This window comes from Ascaphus truei, chromosome 7, assembly GCF_040206685.1.
Source record: "Ascaphus truei isolate aAscTru1 chromosome 7, aAscTru1.hap1, whole genome shotgun sequence".
In the NCBI taxonomy this organism is placed as follows: domain Eukaryota; kingdom Metazoa; phylum Chordata; class Amphibia; order Anura; family Ascaphidae; genus Ascaphus; species Ascaphus truei.
This window is the reverse complement of record NC_134489.1, coordinates 6,757,972-6,773,146: the sequence shown is the minus strand read 5'-3', so window position 1 is coordinate 6,773,146 and position 15,175 is coordinate 6,757,972. Positions and strand designations below refer to the sequence as shown.

The following is a 15,175-nucleotide window of genomic DNA, read 5'->3' as shown; positions in this document are numbered from 1 at the left end:
GGACACAGACTAATTCATTAATTAAAATTGTCATTAACCCTCAATACTTATATATATTTGTTCTAATTTTTCTCTTCCTGTTTTGCTTTCCCAATCTTTGTTCATGCTGTTCTATTCAATATGCAAGTAGGTTAGATACCATCACATATTCCATGAATATATTTGAATATTAATATATCACTAAGTCTAGGGTCAACTCATAAATAAGTGACTTATATAAGAAGCATCTTATGTTGTCCACTAAAGTGATTAGCTAGGACTATATTCTTATGTATATGCATTTGATTACAATAATTATTCTATATTTTGCACTTGAATTGTGGTCATGTTCAGTCCACGATCCACAAACTACAAAGTATCACCTACACAGGCATAGTTCATTATGAACCTAATGGGGGCCATTTATAGCACTTAGCTGTAAGTTTATTAGAGTAATATAATGCCCCATACATACTCCAAATACCCACTGTCAATGCCTGTGTTGATCTACTGCTATTATAGTATTGAAATATGTTTTTAACTCTGTTTTTTTATCTTATTGTACATTGTTGTTAATAAAGTTTGTTTTAGGAAAAAAAAGAGAAAAAAAGACAGTCAGATAACATTACCATACCACCTGACTGGCCCAGCCAATGGCTGTGTACGCCGCGTCACCACGACCCGTTGCGACGCGGGACGATGACGTCACACCCGGCAGCGCGAGGCACAGTACAGGTGAGTATAAATCACGCAGTTTTATACTTGTTTGTCACCTTGATAAAGTGCCTCGTGCACGAAACGCGTAGGTGCGTTCGTGTGGCTTTGCTGTTCCCCTGCTGCACCACCCTGCAATAAACCTGACCTGTTATTCAGCTGAGTGCTCACTTTGTATTTTTTCCGGTCTCATTGGGAGTTGGAAATTGAGGCAGTGCAACGCATCTTCACCTATCTTCCTGCTGGCTATCTATCTGGATGAACTGCACGCCCTGGATATCTGGAAGTCCTGCAAGCACTAAGGTAACAGGGCCAGAGCGCCCCTACATATATGCATATGTTTACCAGTGCCTCTGTTCATTTTATATTGGTTACTAGGGGGGGCTGTTATGGTGTTTCAACTGTGGTGGTCATGTGGACCCCACTAGACTCCTAGCCCGCACCTGATAATTGCCATATCATTCATGGACTGTCCATTGCTATCCAGTATTATTTACATATATTATTGAGGAACTTTGACCAATTTGGACGCATCACTTTTCTCTTGTTTCCTGTTCCTCTGCCTGTGGATTTACTGTTGACAACCCCAACCTGTGCTCCGACGACATTATCTTGCTGCCTGCCTCTGACCTCTGTCTGTTATCTGACTAAGATAACTGCAACCGGCCTCCAACCTCTGCCTGTGACCCAACTACGAGTATTGCTGCATGCCATGGACCCCTGCCTGTGACTCAGATGATCCTTGCCTGCTCCCTGCTGTTCCAGTCACTGAGGTTGGAGGAAAGGAAATTTCACCAGCAACAAAGGAAAGAGTTCTTTACAGTAAGGGCAGTTAAAATGTGGAATTCATTACCCATGGAGACTGTGATGGCAGATACAATAGATTTGTTCAAAAAAATGTTGGACATCTTTTTAGATAGGAAAGGTATACAGGGATATACCAAATAAGTATACATGGGAAGGATGTTGATCCAGGGATTAATCCGATTGCCAATTCTTGGAGTCAGGAAGGAATTAATTTTTCCCCTTAATGGGGTTTTTTGTTTGTCTTCCTCTGGATCAATAAGTAAGTATAGATATAGGATAAAGTATCTGTTGTCTAAATTTAGCATAGGTTGAACTTGATGGACCTACGTCTTTTTTCAACCTCATCTACTATGTAACTATGTAACTATGAGGTGCTACCCACACCTGGAGTCTCTCATGATAGGTCACAGTGCTCACTTGAATGTAGCACTGGGCATTTCTTTCTTTTATTGTATACATTTGGCCACGCTCAGTGACACTCCTTTTTTACACAAATATATATGATGTATATATTATGTGGTGGGTTTTGGGGTTCTTGAGCTTGTTGGGATTGTGTGTTTATTCATTTTGATTTTCAACTGGTATCAGTTGTTTGGAGGTTAGTGGCCCCTCCTCCCAGGGTTTAAGCTCGCCCCGTCCCACTTGCCAATTAGCATTTTTTTCTATATGTTCCTGTGTACAACAGACCCACTGTGGTCATTCTCCCTCCAGCAAAGGAACATGAGGATTTTTCCAGGTAGTGTTAGGACCTGCAAATTGGTCATGCCGGGATGTTGGCTGCAGGCTTAGAACGCTTTAGCCAAATGGTTTAAATAAATGACCCTAACTCATGAGAAGATTTGCACTGAAGTATTGCACTATGTATTTTGTCACTTAGATGTAGCATTGGGCATTTCTGTCTTGCAGTGCTCCGTGCTTCGTTCTCAGATCTCCATCAAATGAATTATATTTTTGTTATTCATAAAAAGCATTGAATGACTTGATTCATGATAACAAAGAGGAACACTCCCTTAAAACCTCTGAACCGGAGCAAACGATCTGTGCTTTTAAGGATGGTGTGAACCGCATGCTAAAAACTCTGAACACCTATTCTAAACATGTATCCAATCTGTTAAATACATTTTATGATTTTGAACATGAAGGCAATGTAAAACTTAACGAAATCATGAAAAATGCGGAATTTTTTATGGGAACATTGTTTCTCAAAAATGTCCTGTCCTTAACTGCATTCCTATCTGGTATACCTTGGTAACTGAAGACCGAACGTTTGCAGATACTGTAGTGGTAGAACCTTCAACAGAGACATGCAGGCAGTACAATGCTTTAGTCAAATAATTTAACAAAAGGGCCCTTACTTATGAGAAGAAAAACAGATCCGTTTTAATGAAACAGATAATGAACTAAATGGAATAGAGGAGGATACAAGGTGGTATGGAGGTAGAATAAGGCGCAAGTGCGAGTTTGACAAGCAGTTAGACACCCATAGTAAATACAGATAACACTAGACAACTTCTAAAGACTAAACCAAGTGGGCGCAGAAAGGAAGGAGCAGATAAGATACTAGTACAGGCTGAAAAAAAAATTAAATGCATGCTTGCTAATGCAAGAAGCCTGACAGATAAAATGGGGGAGCTTGAATTAATAGCTGCAAGGGAGCAGTATGATATTAGGCATTACTGAATGTTAGGAATCCACACCTCGGTTTACTGCTCTCCTTGCTGTGCAGTCCTGGAACACTCCCCCTGGTATCTACAGCACCTGTGCAAGCTATGACTACAGCCCCAGCCTGGGTTCAGTCATTAAGAGCAATGCTCTCACACGCCCCTTCTGGTATTGGTTCGCTGACCTTTAAATACTGTATTCTCCACAATGCTTCTCTGCCAAGCATAATCCTTCTTGGATGTTACCTGTGTTTTGCCACAAGCCTCCTGGCTTGTTATCTCTCGTTACTAATCTCTGTTGATTATTGTTCCAGTTCGTTGTTCTCATTCCTGTTCCCTCATAACCTGCAGCTACTTCGCTGAGGCCTGTGTTCCTAGTACCCCGTAGACCTGCTGTGTGCTATTTCCCTGGAGCCCGCAACCTGCTGCTTCTACCCTTAGCAGAGGTTGCTGTTTGGACCCCGTGGCCTGCTGCTCTTTCTCCCTTCGCAGAGGCCAGATTGAGCTCTTGCGCTGAAGCACTGGTTTACCGGTGCTGCCTGGCGGTGTGCACACTCCGGTCTCTCTTCCCTCTCCTAGACAGGCGCCATGGGCAGTGGACGCCACTCACGCAAACCCCGTTCTTGACCTGCAGTGATTACGCTGAAGCAGGAGGACCTGCTTGATTTCCTGTTGCCGACTCCCTGCTTGGACACGACTACCCGGACATCTCCTATCCCGACTCTGGCTCGTCCAACGACTATGCTGTTCTCTCCAGTCCTGAACCCAGCCTGTTTGACTATGAACTTCGCACTCCGGACCAGACTGCGCGGTCTAAGGTCGGTTATTTCATAACCCAGCCTCAGCCACGCAGTCCGGCCCTGGTTTGTGGTGAGCACAACCGTAACACTGAAACATGGTGGGATCAAACTCATGACTGGACAGTTAATTTAGAGGGTTATTCCCTTTTTCGGAAGGATCGAACAAATAGAAGAGGAGGTGGAGTATGTCTATATGTTAAACCGGATCTAAAACCTATTATTAGGGATGATGAATATGAAGGGAATGATGAAAATGTAGAGACTTTGTGGATAGAAATTAGCAGTGGAGGTAAAAGTATAAAGAAAATGGTTGTGGGAATATGCTATAAACCAAATATCTGTGAGATTGAGGAAGCTAAAATACTTTTGCAAATGGAGAAGGCATCAAAACTGGGTTACGTTTGCATAATGGGGGATTTTAATTATCCAGAAATTGACTCGGGCAATGAGATTAGCGTTTCAACAAAAGGGAACAGGTTTTTGGGGGTGCTTAAAGACAATTATATGACCCAAATTATTGAGGAACCAACCAGGAGAGGGGCAGTTCTGGATTTGGTCATATCAAACAATGCAGAAGTAATGACAAATATTCAAGTCCTGGAACATTTGGGTAACAGCGATCATAACATGGTCTCATTTGAAATAAATTATCATAAAACAGATTACTTGGGTTCAACAAAGACCTTAAACTTTAGAAAGGCAGATTTTAATAAACTGAGGTCTAATCTAATAGTAATACAATTGGATGATGTTTTTGCAGGGAAAAATGTAGAAGATAAATGGGCAGTCTTAAAACATTGTTAGAAAAGCACACTTATCATTGTATACCCTTGGGTTATAAGTATAAAAGAAATAAGTCAAAACCAATGTGGCTAAATAAACAGGTAGGGGAGGAAATGGACAAAAAGACATTTAGATTCAAGTCGGAGACATTGTATCAAAATTATAAGGAATGTAACAACAATTGCAAAAGGGAAATCAAATTAGCAAAAACGGATAATGAAAAAAGAATTGCAATAGAAAGTAAGGTCAACCCTAAAATGTTCTTTAAGTACCTTAATAACAAAAAAATGAGTACAGAAAATATAGGACCCTTTCAGTGTGAGATGGGTAGCAGATTATTGGAGATAAGGAAAAAGCAGAGGTATTAAACAAATTCTTTGCCTCTGTGTTTACCAGGGAAGAATCAAGTTCAATAGTAGTGCCGCAGGAGGAAGCCACAACCTCCATATTAATGAACAATTGGTTAATTGAGGAAGAAGTTCATAAGGGACTTGAAAAAAATTAAAGTAAATAAGGCACCTGGCCCCGATGGCATACATCCAAGAGAAGTTAAGCTCAGTAATAGCCAAACCATTATATTTAATATTCAAGGACTCCATTTCCACAGGCTCAGTACCACAAGATTGGCGTAAAGCAGATGTGGTGCCTATATTTAAAAAGGGAGCTAGATCACAACCGGGAAATTACAGACCTGTAAGCCTGACTTCAATAGTGGGGAAACTGCTTGAAGGTTTACTACGGGATAATATTCAGGAATACCTAATGGAAAATAAAATTATTAGTAATAGTCAGCATGGATTTATGAAGGATAGATCATGCCAAACTAACCTTATTTGTTTCTTTGAGGAGATAAGTAGGAAATTAGACCAGGGTAATGCAGTTGATGTTGTCTACTTAGATTTTGCAAAGGCTTTTGAAACGGTTTCACACAAGAGATTGGTGAACAAAATAAAGAAAATTGGACTCAGTAATAATATATGCACCTGGATTGAAAACTGGTTAAAGGACAGACAAAAGAGGGTTGTCATAAATTAAACTTTTTCAGGTTGGGCTAAAGTCGTGAGTGGAGTACCTCAGGGATCGGTACTGGGACCCCTGTTTTATAACTTGTTTATTAATGACCTTGAGTTTGGCATCGAGAGCAAAGTCTCCATCTTTGCTGATGATAATAAATTGTGTAAGGTAATAGAATCAGAGCAGGATGTAATTTCTTTTCAGAAGGACTTGGAGAGACTGGAAACGTGGGCAGGTAAATGGCAGATGAGGTTTAATACAGATAAATGTAAGGTTATGCATTTGGGATGCAAGAATGAAAAGGCGACTTACAAATTAAATGGAGATATATTGGGGTAATCCTTGATGGAGAAGGATTTAGGAGTGTTAGTAGACAGCAGGCTTAGCAATAGTGCCCAATGTCATGCAGTAGCTGCAAAGGCAAACAAGACCTTATCTTGCATCAAACGGGCAATGGATGGAAGGGAAGTAAACATAATTATGCCCCTTTACAAAGCATTAGTAAGACCACACCTTGAATATGGAGTACAATTTTGGGCACCAATCCTAAGAAAAGATATTATGGAACTAGAGAGTGCAGAGAAGAGCCACCAAATTAATAAAGGGGATGGACATTCTAACTTATGAGGAGGGGCCAGCTAAATTAGATTTATTTACATTAGAAAAGAGGCATCTAAGAGGGGATATGATAACTATATACAAATATATTCAGAGACAACACAAGGAGCTTTCAAAAGAACTATTCATCCCACGGGCAGTACAAAGGACTCGGGGCCATCCCTTAAGGTTGGAGGAAAGGAGATTTCACCAGCAACAAAGGAAAGGGTTCTTTACAGTAAGGGCAGTTAAAATGTGGAATTCATTACCTATGGAGACTGTGATTGCAGATACAATAGATTTGTTCAAAAAAAGGTTGGACATCTTTTTAGATAGGAAAGGTATATAGGGATATACCAAATAAGTATACATGGGAAGGATGTTGATCCAGGGATTAATCTAATTGCCCATTGTTGGAGTCAGGAAGGAATTTTTTTCCCCCTTATGAGATAACATTGGTTGATATGACTCTAGGGTTTTTTGTTTGCCTACATCTTGATCAATAAGTAAGTATAGATATAGGATAAAGTATCTATTGTCTAAATTTAGCATAGATTGAACTTGATGGACATACGTCTTTTTCAACCTCATCTACTATGTAACTATGTAATTATATGTAACTATTTAATCAGTGTGCGACAAACCTATACATTTGCACGCCCCGGGCGAGTGGATTTAACATCGTGGCGAGCCCCTATTGGCCCAAGCAGCACACGTGTGGTACTAGGTGGCGAGTAGATTTTTTTGTTCGGCGAGTTGATTTTTTGCTGATTTGTCGACCACTGTATATAATGTATCATATTGGATGTCTCATTGAAGCCTTTTGTCTTTTGTTGTATAAATAGAGGTGTGGTCTCAAGCTGAAGCCATGTGTTACAGTTCTTAGCTGTGAGTTCGTTACAGTTGTGTGAAAAAAAAAGTACACCTATTTAAATTCTATAGTTTTACATATCAGGACATAATAACAATCAACTGTTCCTTAGCAGGTCTTAAAATGAGGTAAATACAACCTCAGATGAACAACAACACATGAAATATTACACTGTGTCATGATTTATTTAACAAAAATAAAGCCAAAATGGAGAAGCCTTGTGTGAAAAACTAAGTATACCTTATTATTCAATAGCTTGTATAACCAACTTTAGCCGCAATAACTTGAAGTAATTGTTTTCTGTATGACTATCAGTCTCTCACATCGTTGTGGAGTAATTTTGGACCACTCATCTTTATAACGTTGCTTCAGTTCATTGAGGTTTGTGGGTATTTGTTTTTGCACAGCTCTCTTAAGGTCCAGTGTTTGCATTTCAATTGGGTTGAGGTCTGGACTTTGTGCTGATATGCTACGTTTTGATATTCGCCAAATGTAGCGCTGTGCATTATGGCCAAACATCTCCACTTTGGTCTCGTCTATCCAAAGAACATTGTTCCAGAAGTCTTGTGGTTTGTTCAGATGCAACTTTGCAGACATAAGTCTTGCTGCCATGTTCTTTTTAGAGAGAAGAGGCTTTCTCCTGGCAACCCTTCCAAACTAACCATACTTGTTCGGTCTTTTTCTAATTGTACTGTCATGAACTTTAACCCTTAACATGCTAACTGAGGCCTGTAGAGTCTGAGATGTAACTCTTGTTTTTTTTTGCAATTTCTCTGAGCATTGCACGTTCTGACCTTCGGTTGAATTTGCTGGGACTTCCACTCCTGGGAAGATTGGAAACTGTCTTGAATGTTTTCCACTTTGAATAATCTTTCTCACTGTAGAATGATAGACTTTAACTTGTTTGGAAATGGCCTTATAACCCTTCCCAGATTGATGGGCAGCAACAATTGCTTCTCTAAGATCATTGCTGATGTCCTTCCTCCTTGGCATTGTGTTAACACACACCTGAATGCTCCAGACAAGCAAACTGCTAAAACTTTGGCTTTTATAGAGGTGGTCACACTTGCTGATGATCAATTAATCAGGGGCATTTGATTAGAAGCATCTGTCTGCTACTTAGCATCTTAATTCCTATGAAAGCAGTAGTGTGCAGGATGTACTTCATTTTTCACACATGGCTTCTCCATTTTGGCTTTATTTTTGTTAAATAAATCATGACACGGTGTAATATGTCATGTGTTGTTCATCTGAGGTTGCATTTACCTAATTTTAAGAACTGCTGAGGAACATATTATTGTTATTATGTCCTGATATGTAAAACCATAGAATTCAAAGACGGTGGACTTTCTTTTTCACACCACTGTACATGTTCTGTGTTGCTACTGAACTATTATACATTACAAATTTGATGCATGTTCACCATGTGACTATCAAATGTGACGTAATAGGCGTTATAGTGTATAAGACCCATCACATCTCATTTGACATGAAGTATATTACGACTCAACATCTCTAAGAGGAAAAAAAATAAAAGGAAGAAAGAAATCAAAGAAGAAGAAAGAAGTAGTATTCACTGGAGAATTCTGTTCAGACAATAGAGAATCCAATAGACAATAGAGAAATAGAGAATTTGTAAAGAGTTGAGGATCCATCAATCTGGATACAGTGCATGATTTGACTTCCTGTGAATATGTCGGCTTGGTTTAAAAAAGAGACATTCGCCTATCTTCGTTGAAATATATGCAATACCTCCAGACGACACTATTCGCACATTCAATTTGACCTAACATTCAATTCGTCCAGAGGTTTCAGACCCTGAAATATGAGGGAGAGATAGATAGGAGGGAGAAAGTGGGACTATTTTATTTAGATTCTCAAGTGATATATATATATATATATATATATACCGTCAAACTGTGTGTAAATTACAGATTTAATCGAATGTGCAGATGGTCAGCGGAGGAATTTAATTTTTCTTTTAACAACATCGTTTAATTCTAATATTTTGTCTTAAACTCTGCGAATAATTTGCACATTGAATTTTCACACATCTCTAGTCATGAGTGCAGTCTGGTTCCTCTATATTCCTCATGGTTTCTGCTTGGTTCTTACCTGTCCCCAGGATGAGCTAACAATTTTAAATGTTTCATGTGTCCACATTATCAAGGACTGAAGCTGCTCGTCTTCATACTCATACCGGTTGCCGAACATGATGGAACAGATGATGTTGCAGGTAGCCTTGCCAAGACATTCTTCGGGGTTAAAAAAGGATTCTACAATGTGATGGAAAAGTGTGAATTAACAAGGTGTCTCTATATTCAAGATAGTACTTTGGTTAGATGCATTGTATTAGGGCATTGTTTCTGACCTTTTAACCTATTAAAAAGGTCTATACAGTATATTTTCATCTGACCTTTGGTCTTTCTCATCTCCACTACCAGGTGCTGAGTCTCCTCTTCGATCAGGTACTCAATGCTCTTCTTTCCCATGCCAAAATCCCTTAAAGTCGTGAGAGAGAAGTGTCGAAGCTGCCTCCACCTCTCAATGTTGTTGGTAAAAGCCACACCTAGTAAGTGAGTAAGCAATTCATTGTAGAGAACATAATTCTAGATGTCTTAGAGAAGGCTAGTTTGTTTGCACATTGGTACATTGGCTAGATATAGTTTATAGACAAGCTTAACATACCTCACAGATACTTTCCTGTATCAAAGCTTTTGAGGGTTTAAAATCTTGTTTATAGATTATGGGGCTTATTCAAGTAGCTTTAATAAAATCACTGCGATATCGAACTGTTTGGCATGACCTACCTCACGGGTCTGATGTTTGTGTTATCACAGTATTTAGAAAGAGTTATCGCAAGTCAGACACCTTTTGGTAGGAATATGCCATACTGCTCGGCATAGCAGTGTAATTTCTGCCCATGCTGATCTGCTGTAAGGGATTGGGGAACACCTCACTCAAAGAGGGTTCCCCCCTTACCCGTCTCCATGCCACAATCCACGGCAGCTGCTCCCAGTTCGCGGTGCCCCCGCTCCTCAACCCCCGCGGTACGGACTCCCGGCCACATTACAGCATGCACAGGCAGGATTCTTCTGACGCGGGGCTTGGGCTCCGCCCCCGCTTGCGCTGCCGGGTGCTCCCGCGCAGCACACATGCCACACTCACAAGCCTCACGAACATTAACCTCCTCACCTGCTCCAATTATCTACTAGCCTTTCCCCGTGCAGCTGGATCTCCTACCCCTCTCCCATTGGACTCTGGTGCCTATTTATGCCGTGCTAAGCCTTCCCTTCTTTGGCTGAGCATAGTTTCATGGTTATCCTGTGTTTTCCCATCTCTGCCTCACCTTGTGTCTTGTGCTTTAAACCTCTCATTGTCTCCTCTTGACCTTAGGACCCCTCTCTGGAATTCGACCTCAGCTTGCCTCTGACAAACCACTACTCTCCAACCCTTGACCTCGGCTCTCGGAAACCTACCTTCCTCCTGGCTCCTACCCCTGAACATGGCTCTCGGACTCCGACCATTCTCCTGGCTCCGCTCCACGACCTGGCAAGTATTCTACTACCCACCTTCTCTAAAACCCCACCCGGCATTGCAGACTGTCTACTAGGCCTGCCACCGTTGCCGTGTGTGCGTTGTGTCATACCTTACCACCTCAGTACCATTGTCCGGTCTAGTTTGTGATGAGCGCAGCCTTACATTATGCTCAGCCCAACAAAAATGGACCCCGCTGAGGTAGGGCAGTCAAGCCCCCTTGACCGACTCTACCGGTTGGAGGCACAAGTCACCTCCTTAACCTCAGAAATCTCTAAACTGGTTCTTTCCCAGCACCCACCTAGTCCCGCTGCCATGGCTGCTACAGTTCCGCTCCCCCCGGACTCTCCCAAATTTACAGAACCACGACTAACTACCCCAAACCGCTATGCTGGAGACCCCCACGAATGCAGAGGATTACTCAACCAGTGTGAGATCCAGTTTGAGTTGACCCTTCTCGATTCCCCTCTGCAAGATCAAGAGTCACTTACATCATCGCCCTGCTGACTGGTGACGCGCTGGCCTGGGCATCTCCTATTTGGGAACAGAGACCCAAAATCACGCACGATTATCCTCACTTCCTCAGGGAATTCACACAGGTATTTGATACCCCCGGCCGCAAGATCACGGCGGCCTCTTCTCTCTTCAATCTCTCTTATGGTTCCCGATCTGTCGCCAAGTATGCCCTGGAATTCTGGACCATTGCGGCCGAAACCGGATGGAATGATGATGCCCTGTCCGCAGCCTTCTTGCAGGGGCTTGCCAAGCCTATCAAGGATCAAGAAAGACCCACAAGATTGGAGGACCTTATCTCTGTGTGTATCCATGTGGACCAGCATCTCCAGGAAAGAAGGTCGAACGTTCGCTCCCTCGATCCACCCCCACCAGATCCGCTACTCGCAGCATTGTTCCCTATGTTCCTCCACCTCCCAACGAACCTGAACCCATGCAACTGGAGTCACCGCCTGTCCGTGACAGAGAGACAGCGCTGGCGGGACAATGGCCTGTGCCACTTGTGTTGTCATCCTGGGCAGTCTCACGATGGACATCAACTTTATCAACACATTTATATTTCTGGGTACTCGATTAAACAGAACAAATTGCAAAACAAATTGTGATTTATTTCCTTAATAGACAAACACACGACATCTGCAGAATACACTTAAAACAACACTTACTGGGATAAGGGAACAAAATAAATTGTCCTTTGCCTGCAAGCGCAAGAAATGCAGTCTTGATTTAAAGGTCCTGTGGCCAGATCGCAAGTTGCCGATCTAATATCTCAGCCACCTCAAAGAATTTCATTAAAATTCGTTAGAATTCGTTCAAGAGTCACCAGGGCTAATGAATTCCAAAATTTGGGGCAAATCCTTAGTTACAGTGTTATTAACCCCTTCTCTCTGGGACCAGTTGCTGCTGTGCTGGAACAAAGTCTTGCGTCTTTACATTATGGATCGAAAATCACGAATCACACCGGCGATACCTTGGAAGCCACACTTATAGACTGGTCAAGGCTATCTTTAATCTGTGGACCCAATCCCCTCGTGGGAACACTTGAACCCACCAATAGCCGTGTTGCCCACACATAAGACCGGGCAAAAAGGCTTTCCGGTGTGCAAAGCGCATGGGTCAGGTTGACACCCATGCCACTTAGCATACCTGGGATACACCCATACCTTGGCGCAGCTGAGTCTGATTTTTGACCCAGAGGTTTCAGTAGCCCGGCATCTGTTATACATCACAATACCAGACCTGTATACATTATGGGTCTCTGGGTCTTTTCATCACTGACACTTCTTTAGACTAAGGGGTGCTAAATCAGCGTGACCTCTTTGAAGTGCAGGCATGAAAATACCCACAGCTCATTCACCCATCTTACATCTGTATGTCCGAGGAATTCCTTCCCGGGTTTACAGAATGCATCCTGCCTTACATTTTAAATCTGCAGGTTTTATACGCTTTATTAAAAACATCATGTTCTATTCGTGTTACAGCTGTAATTTGTATATGTACTGCTGCGGCCAAGTTTATTCGAGCATTTGCCCGTTCTTGGCCGCAGCAGTAGCCTGGCGCGTGCCCGAGAGTGACGGGCGCGCGCCGAAGCAGCGGAAGAGCGCCCTCCGATCGGGGCGCTCTCCCTACCGCTGCCGGGTCCGCCGGGTCCCCCGGAACCCCCTGCCGCTGTCCCGCGATCGCGGGACACCAGGGCTCCCTCGGGGAGCCCCTGGACGCGCGTGCAGGGGGCGCACGCTCCCGAAGACGCGTGACCGCGCATCTATGACGCGCGGCACGCCGAGGGGCGGCCACTAGCAAGCCGGGAAATCTCCCGGCTTGCGGATCTGGCCGCAGAGTAATAAAGCGTGTCGGTAGTGTATGTGCATGTGGTGTTTTACTGTACTTGCACCCCACAAATCAGGTTTCTGGGTGCTTTCGTTCTCGAGTTAGCATTTCTAATTGAAATGCCGGCGTCGAGACCGCAAGTTAACCCGGTTCTCACGGCAATTGACACATTTCCCACGTCAATTGTCTTTCCGCCTTTCAAGTCCCGGAGTTAATGAGTGACGGATACATTGTATCGTAAAGTACTTGAGATTTTAACTGCAAGTAATGGATACCCATCCCATAGACACCCCTTTAAACTTTTGCCACACTTTCTCCATCAGCGCTAGCGTTGGGCGCTCCTACGCCATCATGTGTCTGTGAGAGGATATAACAAGCAATGCATTTTGTCTTTTAACATAGCAAGCAGGGAATGGCTTGCAAATGGGGGATAAAAACGTCTGGGACAGGGCAAACACCGTGCTGCAAAGCAACCCAGTTTAACCCCTTCATTCCCACTGCGGTTCAGGATTAATCAGACGGGTATAACCTTTATTTTAGTACTGATTAATCCTCCTCCCGCCACAGATATCTGCTAGCAAACTGCCCTCTCTGGACGGGAAACACCAGAACCCAATGAGGTATGAGGGGGTCACATTTCTTTTTCCCCTTCTCCCCAGGAAAAACTCCCAACCCGGATTATGCTGCCCATTCTGCTCAGTGGAGACAAATTCCAGATCTTCATTGATTCTGGTGGCAATTTTATAGATCAGGATTTCACCACCAAGAATAAAATCCTGCTCCTGCCCAAAGCAGTTCCCGTTGGCTTGGAAGCCATTGACGGACATCCCCTTCAACTTGCCTACATCTCTTTAAAGACATGTGCATTATCCCGCACCACTAAGGACGGCCATCGGGAGGAGATCACTCTGGACGTCATTCATACTCCTTCAGTTGAGGTGATACAGGGTCTTCTGTGGTTGCAACAACACAACCCACAACTGGATTGGATCAACAAGAGACCCATACAATGGAGCCCTCAGTACGCCATGTCCTGTCTTCCCCCAAAGCAACAAATCAGTGGGGTAAAGATGCCCGGAGGGGTCAAAGCCTCCCTTCCATTAGTATACGCAGAATTCGCAGATGTTTTTGATAAGGTACGCTCTGAGGTTCTTCCTCCTCACAGACACTTTGATTGCCCTATCGATCTTATGCCAGGTGTTGTCATTCCCAAGGGTCGATCTTACCCTCTTTCCATCCCGAGACCAAGGTCATGTCTGAGTACATCCAGGAAAACCTGAAAAAGGGTTTATCAAGAATTCCTCCTCACCAGCTGGGTTCTTCTTTGTAAAAAAAGAAAGATGGTTCCTTTGCCCCTGTATAGACCATCAGGGCCTTAATAAGATCATGGTCAAAAACTGTTACCCCTTCCTTTACCCCTTGCCACTTATTTCTGAACTCTTTGACCGCTTACAGGGGGCTATTGTTTTTTCTAAATTCAACCTCAGGGGAGCCTATAACCTTATCCATATTCGCCATGGCGACGAATGGAAGACTGCTTTTAACACCCGGGATGGGCATTACGAATATCTGGTTATGCCTTTCTGTCTCTGTAATGCCCCCGCAGTCTTCCAGGAATTTGGAAATGAGATCTTTTGGAACCTTCACAATAGTTTCACCATTATATATCTTGATGATATTCTTGTCTTTTCTAGATCCCTTACAGACCATATCCAGCATACTAAGCTGATATTGACACGCCTTCAAGAAAACTTCTTATACGCCAAGTTGAAGAAATGCTTATTCCACCAGTCCAGCATTGCCTTCCTGGGTTACATTATTTCAGATAAGGGATCCTCCATGGACCCGGCCAAGCTCAAGGTGGTACCAGAATGGCCACAACCCACGTCCTTGAAGGCCATACAGCGATTCCTGGGATTCGCAAATTATTAGCGGAAGTTCATCAAGAACTTTTCTTCTACTGTGGCTCCCATCACCCTCCTGACTAAGAAAGGAGCCCACACGGTAGTCTGGCCACCTAAGGCCTTTCTAGCCTTTGAAATCCTTAAAATGACTTTTTCCGCCACAGCCGT

The 15,175-nt window shown here is 43.0% G+C and overlaps 1 pseudogene; it reads right to left on the bottom strand.

Moving 5' to 3' along the window:
* Positions 1-15,175, bottom strand: part of LOC142498671 (cytochrome P450 2G1-like) — a 121,315-nt pseudogene that overhangs the window by 33,591 nt on the left and 72,549 nt on the right.